A 12,473-nucleotide genomic window follows, 5' to 3' on the forward strand; every position below is an offset into this window, starting at 1 on the left:
TCATTTCTTTTTCATTTATTTCTGATCTGATCTTTATGATTTCTTTCCTTCTGCTAAATTTGGGGGTTTTTTGTTCTTCTTTCTCTAATTGCTTTAGGTGCAGGGTCAGGTTGTTTACTCGAAATGTTTCCTGTTTCTTAAGGTGTGATTGTATTGCTATAAACTTCCCCCTTAGAACTGCTTTTGCTGCGTCCCATAGGTTTTGGGTCGTCGTGTCTCCATTGTCATTTGTTTCTAGGTATTTTTTAATTTCCTCTTTGATTTCTTCAGTGATCACTTCGTTATTGAGTAGTGTATTGTTTAGCCTCCATGTGTTTGTATTTTTTACAGATCTTTTCCTGTAATTGATGTCTAGTCTCATAGCATTGCGGTTGGAAAAGATACTTGATACAATTTCAATTTTCTTAAATTTACCAAGGCTTGATTTGTGACCCAAGATATGATTTATCCTGGAGAATGTTCCGTGAGCACTTGAGAAAATGGTGTATTCTGTTGTTTTTGGATGGAATGTCCTATAAATATCAACTAAGTCCATCTGGTTTAATGTATCATTTAAAGCTTGTGTTTCCTTATTTATTTTCATTTTGGATGATCTGTCCATTGGTGAAAGTGGGGTGTTAAAGTCCCCTACTATGATTGTGTTACTGTCGATTTCCCCTTTTATGGCTGTTAGTATTTGCCTTATGTATTGAGGTGCTCCTACGTTGGGTGCATAAATATTTACAATTGTTATATCTTCTTCTTGGATCGATCCCTTTATCGTTATGTAGTGTCCTTCTTTGTCTCTTCTAATAGTCTTTATTTTAAAGTCTATTTTGTCTGATCTAAGAATTGCTACTCCAGCTTTCTTTTGATTTCCATTTGCATGGAATATCTTTTTCCATCCCCTTACTTTCAATCTGTATGTGTCTCTAGGTCTGAAGTGGGTCTCTTGTAGACAGCATATATATGGGTCTTGTTTTTGTATCCATTCAGCCACTCTGTGTCTTTTGGTGGGAGCATTTAGTCCATTTACATTTAAGGTAATTATTGATATGTATGTTTCTATTCCCATTTCCTTAATTGCTTTGGGTTCGTTATTGTAGGTATATTCCTTGTGCTGTTTTTCTTGCCTAGAGAAGTTCCTTTAGCATTTGTTGTAAAGCTGGTTTGGTGGTGCTGAACTCTCTCAGCTTTTGCTTGTCTGTAAACGTTTTAATTTCTCCATCAAATCTGAATGAGATCCTTGCTGGGTAGAGTAATCTTGGTTGCAGCTTTCTCTCCTTCATCACTTTAATTATGTCCTGCCACTCCCTTCTGGCTTGTAGAGTTTCTGCTGAGAGATCAGCTGTTAACCTGATGGGGATTCCCTTGTGTGTTATTTGTTGTTTTTCCCTTGCTGCTTTTAATATGATTTCTTTGTGTTTAATTTTTGACAGTTTGATTAATATGTGTCTTGGTGTATTTCTCCTTGGATTTATTCTGTATGGGACTATCTGTGCCTCCTGGACTTGATTCACTATTTCCTTTCCCATATTAGGGAAGTTTTCAACTATAATCTCTTCAAATATTTTCTCAGTCCCTTCCTTTTTCTCTTCTTCTTCTGGAACCCCTATAATTCGAATGTTGGTGCGTTTAATGTTGTCCCAGAGGTCTCTGAGACTGTCCTCTATTCTTTTCATTCTTTTTTCTTTATTTTGCTCTGCATCAGTTATTTCCACTATTTTATCTTCCACCTCACTTATCCGTTCTTCTGCCTCAGTTATTCTGCTATTGATCCCATCTAGAGTATTTTTCATTTCATTTATTGTGTTTTTAATCGATGCTTGATTCATCTTTAGTTCTTTTAGGTCCTTGTTAACTGTTTCTTGCATTTTGTCTATCCTATTTCCAAGATTTTGGATCATCTTTACTATCATTATTCTGAATTCTTTTTCAGGTAGACTGCCTATTACCTCTTCATTTGTTAGGTCTGGTAGGTTTTTATCTTGCTCCTTCACCTGCTGTGTGTTTTTCTGCTTTCTCATTTTGCTTATGTTACTGTGTTTGGGGTCTCCTTTTTGCAGGCTGCAGATTCGTAGTTCCCGTTGCTTTTGGTATCTGTCCCCCGTGGCTAAGGTTGTTTCAGTAGGTTGTGTAGGCTTCCTGGTGGGGGGGACTAATGCCTGTATTCTGGTGGTTGAGGCTCGACCTTGTCTTTCTGGTGGACAGGTCCACGTCTGGTGGTGTGTTTTGGGGTGCCTGTGGCCTTATTATGTTTTTAGGTAGCCTCTCTGCTAATGGGTGGGGTTGTGTTCCTGCCTTGCTAGTTGCTTGGCATAGGGTGACCAGCACTTTAGCTTGCTGGTCGTTGACTGAAGCTGGGTGCTGTTGTTGAGACGGAGATCCCTGGGAGATTTTCGCTGCTTGATATTATGTGGAGCTGGGAGGTCTCTTGTGGACCCGTGTCCTGAGGTTGGCTCTCCCACTTCAGAGGCACAGCACTGACTCCTGGCTGCAGCACCACGAGCCTTTCATCCACCCGGCTCAGAATAACAGTGAGAAAAAGTAGAAAGAAAGAATTAGTAGAAGAAAGAAAGAGAGAGGGAAAGAAAGGAAGAAGGGAAGAAAGGAAGGAAGGAAGGAAGAAAGAAAGAAAGGAGGGAGGGAGGGAGGGAGGATGGAAAGAAGGAAAGAAAGGAGGGAGGGAGGGAGGAATGAAAGCAAAAGGAAGAGAGAATGGAAGAAGGGAGGGAGGGAGGGAGGAAGGGAAGAAAGAAAGAAAGACAGGAGGGAGGGAGGGAGGAAGGAAAGAAAAAGAAAGAAGGAAAGGAGGAGCGGAGGGAGGGAGGGAGGAAGGGAAGGGAGGAAAAAAAGAAAGAGCAGGTAAAGTAAAATAGAATAAAGTATGAAATATAGTAGCGTTATTAAAATTAAAAAGTAATTATTGAAAAAAAAAACACGGACCGATAGAACCCTGGGACATATGGTGGAAGCAAAGCTATACAGAGAGAATCTTACACAGAAGATTACACATACACATTCACAAAAAGAGAGCAGGGGGAAAAATCAAAAATCTTGCTCTCCAAGTCCACCTCCTCAATTTGGGATAATTCGTTGTAAAAAGAGGAAAAGGGCGAGAAGTCTGAAATCTTGCTAAGTCCACCTCCTTAATTTGGGATAATTCGTTGTAAAAAGGGGGGAAAGTCTTAAATCTTGTCCTCAATTTGGGATGATTCGCTGTCCATTCATACACTCCACAGACGCAGGGCACATCAAATGGACCATGGAGCTTTAATCCGCTGCCTCCGAGGCTGCACAGAGAGATTTCCCTGTCTCTGCTCTCACAGCTCCCGGGTCTCAGCCTTGGACCTGGCCCCGCCTCTGCGCGTAGGTCGCCGGAGGGCGTCCGTTCTTCGCTCAGACAGGACGGGTTTAAAGGAGCTGCTGATTCGGGTGCTCTGGCTCACTCAGGCAGAGGGGAGGGAGGGGAATGCCCTCTCCTCGCGCACCAGGCAACAAAAGGGAAAAAAGTCTCTTGCCTCTCCGGTAGCTCCAGACCCTTTCCCCGGACTCCCTCCGGGCTAGCACTAACCCCTTCAGGCTCTCTTCCTGCCGCCAGCCCCAGTCATCCCCCTGCGCTCCGACTGAAAGCCGATACCCGGGCCTCAGCTCCCAGCCCCGCCCGCCCCGTGGGCCGAGCAGACAAGCCTCTCGGGCTGGTGTGTGCCTGAGGGCACCGATCCTCTGTGCCAAAATCTCTCCGCTTTGCCCTCCGCACCCCTGTTGCTGTGCTCTCCTCCGCTACTCCGAAGCTTTCCCCCTCCGCCACCTGCAGTCTCCGCCCTCGAAGGGGCTTGTAGTGTGTAGAAACCTTCCCTCCTTCACGGCTCCCTCCCACTGGTGCAGGTCCCGTCCATATCCTATTGTCTCTGTTTATTCTTTTTTTCTTTTGACCTACCCAGGTATGTGGGGAGTTTCTTGCCTTTTGGGGGGTCTGAGGTCTTCTGTCAGCATTCAGTAGGTGTTCTGTTGGAGTTGTTCCACGTGTAGATGAATTTCTGATGTATCTGTGGGGAGGAAGGTGATCTCCGCGTCTTACTCTTCCGCCATCTTCCTCTGTCCCCCTTAATTTTCTGATTAAACTAAATAATATAAGTACAAAACCTGGCTTATAATATGCATATAATTTCATAAATATTTTATTGATAGAGACAAAAATGCAGAATCTGTAACTCTTTTCTTTAGAAATCAAGGAGATTTGACCTAAATTTTCTTTTAGGTCAGCAACCTAAACTATTAGATTAAAAGAAAACACTAAAATTGCTTATAATGTTAATTTCAAATAAACAAACTTACGAAGCACAATTTATTAAGAAAAGAAAAACACAAGAAAAATTATATTCCAGACAAAGTTATTCTTCTATTAAGGGTTATTAGATAGTCAAATATTAAGAATTTTACATAATTAATGTGAAAACATACTTTCTTTAAGTACTAATGCTACTCTGTTTTATTATATGCCATTTACTGTGACAGGGAATCAACTAATTCTAAAAATTAGAACTGAACTAACTCTAAAAGTTTTCCCTTTTGGCATAAATTTGTAGCTTAGTGCTCTCTATTTTTCTCCCAAACTTTAAATAACCCTATTTCTTGTTTGACATTTTTTATTTTAACATTTATTGATTTAATGGGGTTATAGTGTCCTTTTAATTTATACCATGAGGCAATGATGGGGCACATCCAAGGAGAATTTTGCAGAGACTATTGTTAGTTGAGCAAAGGTCAGTATGTAAGAGATGAGGCTGAGAGGTTGGATTATTAAGACAAAAGTAGGTGTTCTGATGTTAATATGGAAGCAGCAGAACAGAAAAAATGTCCTACCCACGTTGCTAAAACTAATGATACAAGCCTGGTGGTGGTGCTTGCTTCCTTGCAAAGGTGAATGTTGGATTTCTAAAGCCAGTGTCCCATTGGTCAGAATGGCCATCATCAAAAAATCTACAAACAATAAATGCTGGAGAGGGTGTGGAGAAAAGGGAACCCTCTTGCACTGTTGGTGGGAATGTAAATTGATACAGTCACTATGGAGAACAGTATGGAGGCTCCTTAAAAAACTAAAAATAGAACTATCATATGACCCAGCAATCCCACTACTGGGCATATACCCTGAGAAAACCATAATTCAAAAAGAGTCATGTACCACAGTGTTCACTGCAACACTATTTACAATAGCCAGGACACGGAAGCAACCTAAATGCCCACTGACAGATGAATAGGTAAAGAAGATGTGGCACATATATACAATGGAATATTACTCAGCCATAAAAAGGAATGAAATTGAGTTATTTGTAATGAGGTGGATGGACCTAGAGTCTGTCATAGAGTGAAGTAAGTCAGAAAGAGAAAAACAAATACTGTATGCTAACGCATATATATGGAATCTAAAAAAAAAAAAGTACTGGTGAACATAGTGGCAGGGCAGGAATAAAGATGCAGACATAGAGAATGGACTTGAGGACACGGGGAGGGGGAAGGGTAAGCTGAGACGAAGTGAGAGAGTGGCATAGACATATATACACTACCAAATGTAAAATGGATAGCTAGTGGGAAGCTGCTGCATAACACAGGGAGCTCAGCTCAATGTTTTGTGACTACCTAGAGGGGTGGTATAGGGAGGGTGGGAGGGAGCCTCAAGAGGGATGGGATATGGGGATATATGTATACATATAGCTGATTCACCTTGTTGTACAGCAGAAAGTAACACAACATTGTAAAGCAATTATACTCCAATACAGTTATGGGGAAAAAAAGACTGAGAAAAAAATTAATTAATTAAAAAAAATAATAAAGCCAGTGTCCACTTCTTGTAAATGTATTTATTGCAGACAAGTTTAGTCTTATATGACTGCCATTTAACATTCATAGTGATGGTGATACAGATACAATTTGAACTCAGCTTGCTAGATACTTTATAACTAATTAATTTTCTCCAGGATCTTTCAGAGATAATGACTCTTGAATAACACCAAAAGTGGTTTCTACCACATGCAGTACATACGTCTGTGTAACCGAGCAAGTGGCCTTTTCTCCTACTGCACAACGGAAAGACCAAATACTGAGGCAAAGGTCTTTTGCAGAGAGAAAATGTTTTATTGCAGGTCATTCAAGCAAAGGGACAGGAGGCAAAGCTCAGATCTGTCTCCCCAGTCTGGGGTCTGGTCAAACTTTTATGAGATAAGGGAGAGTGGTTTGGTATGCAGAAGCACTGGCAGGGCAGGTTTTGATTAGAGGGCTCTGGAACTTGGCCCTTTATGGTAAATTATGGTAAAAGGGGCTCCAGCACCAGGTTTTCCTGGACAACAGACCCTTCTCTTCTCAAAGGGTTCCAGAGTCCAGGTTCCAGTCTTGTCTTGGTCTTTTAGTTCCATAGGGGAACCGTAGAAACTTTGGTTCCCCGTGTCATTTGAGGCCAAAATGTTCTCCTCTGTGCGTGCTTCAGCTGCATGACTCATGGTTTTGTTTGGTTGTCTCTGAAAAACAACTCAGTATCCTGTGAGACACAGGATGGGGCCACTTTGGGCTGTTTCTGCAGTTACATGTGGACTGTCAATTCCGTTTGGGCTCTCTTTGTGCTCACCATACATATCTTCTTTCAAAAACAAAAATTTTTTGTTCTTTTTTTTTTGTAATTTATTTTTGGCTGTGTTGGGTCTTCGTTTCTGTGCGTGGGCTTTCTCTAGTTGTGGCGAGCGGGGGCCACTCTTCATCGCGGTGCGTGGGCCTATCACTGTCGCAGCCTCTCTTGTTGTGGAGCACAAGCTCCAGATGCGCAGGCTCAGCAGTTGTGCCTCAAGGGCCTAGTTGCTCCGCGGCATGTGGGATCTTCCCAGACCAGGGCTCGAACCCGTGTCCCCTGCACTGGCAGGCAGACTCTCAACCACTGTGCCACCAGGGAAGCCCTTTTTGTTCTTCTTATATGCCCCATTTCAAATAAATAAACAGTGAAAGTATATTTACTTAGAATAACATTATGCCAAATGAGGAGCAATAAATTACTCTTCAGTTTAAAGCACAAGAGAGAAAAAAATGAACCAAGTGCTGGTTTCATGACTGTCCTGCAGTGAAAAATAATAATCAATATATACAACTGCTAATTTTTAAAAGATATGGACTAACTGTATATCAATACATGTACCTGCATGGTATAATAATTAAAATAATTTTATGAATTATTCCTATATAAAGGGATAAATATGGGAAAAAAAACCTTTGAAAGTGATTTTTTTTTAAGTAAAGCTTTTGCATTTCTTTTTATGTATGAAAAAAGGGGGAAAATAGTGACTTTGTGTCTTTTTTTTGGGAATAGCATCAGTTCAGAGAAACAAGATGTCTTTACTGCAAAAGAGTGAAAGAAAAAGTCCAAGTGTATTTAATTCACAGTCCAAATGCATCACTGGGAAAAGAAGGAAAAAAACAATTGGGCGGAGCTCACTAATTTTTGACAATTTGATAGATGTAAGAAGAAAGCTCATTGTACTTTTAATATGTAATCCCCTAGTTAATATTTTATTTAAATATTTTTATTGGTTTATTGGCAATTTGGGTTCATTTTTTGTGAAGTTCCTTTTTTTCCCTCCATTGCTATCGAGTATTTTACCATTTTTTGCTTATTGATGTGGACATTTAGCCTGGATACTAATTTTAATTTGCTACATGTTATGTGAATATGTATGTCAAACAGGTAGCTACATGTAAAGATAGAGTGGAAGCCATGCAAGAAATTGTGAGACCTTAAATTTAAGATAGTGAGTAGCCTTGGAAAAGAAAGAAGGAAGTGAGTTGAGGGAGGGTGTATGTCAACTCTTCAACTTTTTATTTGTTAAAATTCTTGAAGTAAAAAGGCAAAGTGGTAAGACCTATTTAACCCCACCTGAGAATGGCATTGTGCAAAGGCTCAGATTCCTCAGGGATGAGGGTCTTGTTGGCCCCAGGTAAGCTGACTGGCATAGCTTGTAGTCAAGTGTGGGAGAGTCTGGAATGGGATGTAGCAAAGGGAGGAAATGAAAACCACTTCCAAACTTGAGACCAACTGCAGCAGCACAAGCTGTGGTTCATTTCCCTGATCTTCCTCTTTTTAGTTTTCCCTGGATAAAAAACCAATCAAAATCCTGGAGGAGCTGCTCCCAGATGCGGTGAACTGACTGTGAAGCAGATGGATCCAAGCATCACAAGCGGTAGATTGTAGTTGATGGTGCAGTTCATCTTCCAAATCTTTCAGGACTGAAGTACTCCATCCCTTGACTGCTGGGAAGCTTGGCTGCTGATAGCTCACAGCTGCAGGCCATTGTGAAAATTGTTCTCCATCAAAAGAGGCTTCCTCACTCAAGTTATGCCCCCCTCCATAGATAGCTGGCAACCAGTGACCAAACAGTGTAGGGATACAAAGGCCTGGGTCCCTCTGCTCGATCTGAGATTCTCTGAAGGGCTGACCAGTTTCAGAGCTCCCTGTGGGAAGGGCTGAAGTCATTATTGCCACTACAACACAACCTTACCTTACCTGTGCCCACTCTTGCTTCTTTTGTTCCCTCAAAATTTGTGTTCATGAGAGCACTCTTCAGTCACCAAATCTCAGAGCCTCAGATTCCGTTCCTAGGGAGCCCTATCTATGACAAGGCTCTGAACCTTAAAATAGGAAGACAGAAGGAAATTATTTTTTGCTTACATTTAGGTTGTCAGACCGATTCAATAGATAGGAAAAGAGATGAGAATTTAGGGTAGAATCTTTTCATCAATAAGTCAGTGCTTTGGAATACAGTATATTTATATTTGACTTCTGAGGAATCTGAGCAAAATAGGGCAAAGAAGACTCAGAAACCTTGAAATTGATCTGTATTTATGAAATTCATGAAGGAAAATTGGTGTATTTTCATACATTGAGATTTAAGCAATATACTAGTCCCTTTTTCCCCATTTGTTCACTTATTCAACATCTATTAAACTGTTCTTGTATGACAGTTACTGTTCTAAGTACAGATCATTCAAATAAGATGTAGTTCCCAAATACAAGGGACTAGTGAGAATACAGATAATAGACCAAAAGTTATAAACAGTGCAATAGTTGCTCTAATAGCCATTTACACAGGATCCTCTATGAGTAGATGGGAAAAGAAAATAGATGTGATGGAGTAGAGGGCAGCTAAAGTCTTCTTGGGGCAAATAATGATAGAGTTTACCTTTTAAGGACAAGAAGAAATTACTTAGGCAGGAAATCTGGAAAGGGGAATATGAAAGTATTTTATGTGGAAATTACAATATGTTCTGGGACACTTAAGAGAGTGAATTTGATGTAGTTAGGTACAACTAGTATAAACATATTGCAAAATAAGCCTAGAGTGGTACATAGTGGTCAGGCTCTGGTGGTTCCTGATATAAAAGAAATAGATTTGAATTTAATCCTGCCAGAGAGAAGAAGGATACTTTGAAGGAGTTAAAATAGAGGAATCTCTGAATGTAGGCCACTATACCTTCATCCCTAATTTAAAGATCAAAAATGTAATCTTTGGGTCCTGGATTTGCATCCAATGGTATGCAGAGTAGTCCTACCCCTTTTCTAAGACTTCATAACATGACACCAATAATCTAGATCTGCATCAGTCAGGATAATGTCTAATGATGTGGAGGTGTGTCCAGAAACTCACAAGGGATAGTGAAGCACCATGGGGCTGCAGTAAGGGAGAGCCCATCACCACAACTGGAATTGAATGGTTACTGAAATCCATTTTCTCACAATCGGAACTGAAACCCTAGAAAAAGTTAAATTAAAATTCAAATCACATTAAATTTCCATGGTGGGGGATGGTGAGGATGTGATTAGAAAAAATATCCATAAGGTTGAATGGGAGAGGGCAAAGATGATGACAAATGAAAGTTGATTGATAGGCACAGGTTTACAGGAACCTTCTAGTGGCTATGACTAAGGGGAAGCCAAAAGGCCATGGAGTCCAGCTGATGTCAACCATAGAAGACAGCCCAGAGTGCAGGTGACCTCAGATGGTGGCTTCCACAGATGTCAAGCTCTAGGGAAGAGAGAAGAATGGAGAAGGTTGGCGATGCAATGGGCCATGGGGATAGAAATGGAGGTTACTCGCATAGGATCCAAATTGTAGGAGAGAAAAAATAATTCTCCTTCTCTGCTTCTGAGTTCTTAGCTGAGACCCCTATAATAAAAGATAGATTAAAAGCAGGAAAACAAACAGAATTTTATTAACATGTATACCTCATGTACACATGGGAAATACCCAAGGAAAAATGTGAAACTCTACCTCTGTAAGTCTACCTCTGTTTACCCTGTTTGTAGGGCATGTCCCTTCCATGGTATTTATCTCCTGAAACTTAGAATTTTACCAGGAGACTTGCTTCTTCAGAGGTTTTCAGCTTACCTCTCCAGCATCTTGTCCTAGGTAGCTTCAAAATTTGTGAAGTGTTTTGTGAGGGTGGCCAAGCACATACGGAAGTACATACTTTCTCCTTTTAGTGTGTTTCATTTCCTCATCATTGAGAGATTGGAGGAAGTTCACTGTCTTTAAGGAGAGGTCAGCTGAGCTCTCCACACCACCACAGCACACAAGAACTCTGCAACTGTCCATGCATTTGAGTTTGCCCAAGTGTCAACTTTGTCATTTCTAGTCCTTCTCCCTAGGCTAACACTGGTCTTTAGTCCACTCCCAGAATTGGCATATGTTCCCAGAGCCAACACAGCCTGCGATCATCAGCTCACTTTCAGTGATTCTCTTTTCTCCATACTTATAATTCACCCAGGCTTCATTGCTTTCATAATTCTTTGCTATCTTTAACATTGAATTTCATTTTGTAATTTTCTAGCTTTTCTCAAGTTGGAACAGTGGAAGCATTGGCGGTCCTGGTTTACTTTACTACCATTTTTTTTTTTTTTGGCCATGTAGCTTGAGAGATCTTAGTTCTCCCACCAGGGATTGAACCTGCATCCTCAGCAGTGAAAGTGCTGAGTCAGTCCTAACCACTGGACCACCAGGGAATTCCCTACCAATTTTAAAATAAGAAAATTTCTATAGGGGTAGGAGATTAAGAAGTAAAAACTATTAGGTATAAAATAAGCTATAAGGATATATTGTACAACATGGGGATTATAGCCAATATTTTATAATAACTATAAGTGGAGTTTAACTTTTAAAAATGGTAAATCGCTATATTGTACACCTGTAACATATAATACTGTACAGCAGCTATACTTCAGTTAAAAAATTAAAAATAAATAAATAAATACAATATTCTAGACAATGTTTCCTCCCAACATGACAATTTTAATTTTGTGCATTAACTTAAAAAATGCACAATTAAGAAACCTAGTATGCATTTATTAGTACTTTTAAATAAATTTGAAATTTAGTAATCACAACAGAATTTATAAGCACTTGAAAAAAATACTACATATAGGTTATAATGTATTTTCATACTATAGGCCAAATACTTTTGTATGTTGATTCTGGAGACGTTGCATAATCACAAGTTACAGATTGTCAGCCACATGATTAGTTGCTTTAATGAACCATAGTCAAATTCAATAGCCTGGGCAGTGTTAAAAGATAAACTGAGGCCTATTAAAATTTTAAGAGTGTATCGGAGGAAAAATCTATTTGAATCAGGCGGTGCCAAAGTTAAAGCTGTTAGGAACACTATACTGACAGGAGGCAGGGGGAAAACTTTTATAGAAAGAAAGGTGAAAACAAAGAAAGGAAATTATTTAATTGACTACAGCTTAAACATTCGCCTTACTTGGAAAAGCCTAGTTGTGATTGGTTGCCTTAGGTTTTGGTTTCTAAACCTTGAGACCTTTACAGGCTTAGGTTTTGATTTGTTACATAGGCTGCTAAGTATTTAGAACCACCTCCGTCTAATGGCCTCCTTGTTTAATTAACAGCAGGAATTAATTAAATTCTGCCAATTCTAAAGCCAGATCTCAAAACCCTGCAACCTCCTCATAAAAAGGTGAACTTGTGAGCAAATTAAATAATAGTATGGGTCTTCTGTTGAAAAAGTTTGGGCTTTGGGAAATTTTCGTTTAGTAACTGCATCATATAATATTAAATGTTACATGGCATTATCATTACTATTAAAAAATCTACACTTTGTTTTTGTTTGTTTGTTCTTTAAGGGAATAATGCAATAGGAAGATTCTGGAGATAGTATTTGTGCTTATCCTACCTGCTTCCAATATGGAATCCAGGTTTTTTGTGCATCCCTGGCTGAAAGAATTTTTGTTATTAGACTAAAACACAAGTTGCTCTTGAACACTCTGTTTTCTAAACTCTGTTTTTTGGAGTATCTGATTCCTAAATGAGATTTTGGGGGAAGAAAAAATTTTCCCTCTACTCTTCTAGGTTCTTGGCTGAGATACGTCTATAATAAAAGACAGATTAACAGGAGAAAAACAGAAGTTTAATAACATATATACCTCCTATATTCATGGGAGA

The sequence above is a fragment of the Hyperoodon ampullatus genome, assembly GCF_949752795.1.
Source record: "Hyperoodon ampullatus genome assembly, chromosome: 13".
Taxonomy (NCBI): Eukaryota; Metazoa; Chordata; class Mammalia; order Artiodactyla; family Ziphiidae; genus Hyperoodon; species Hyperoodon ampullatus.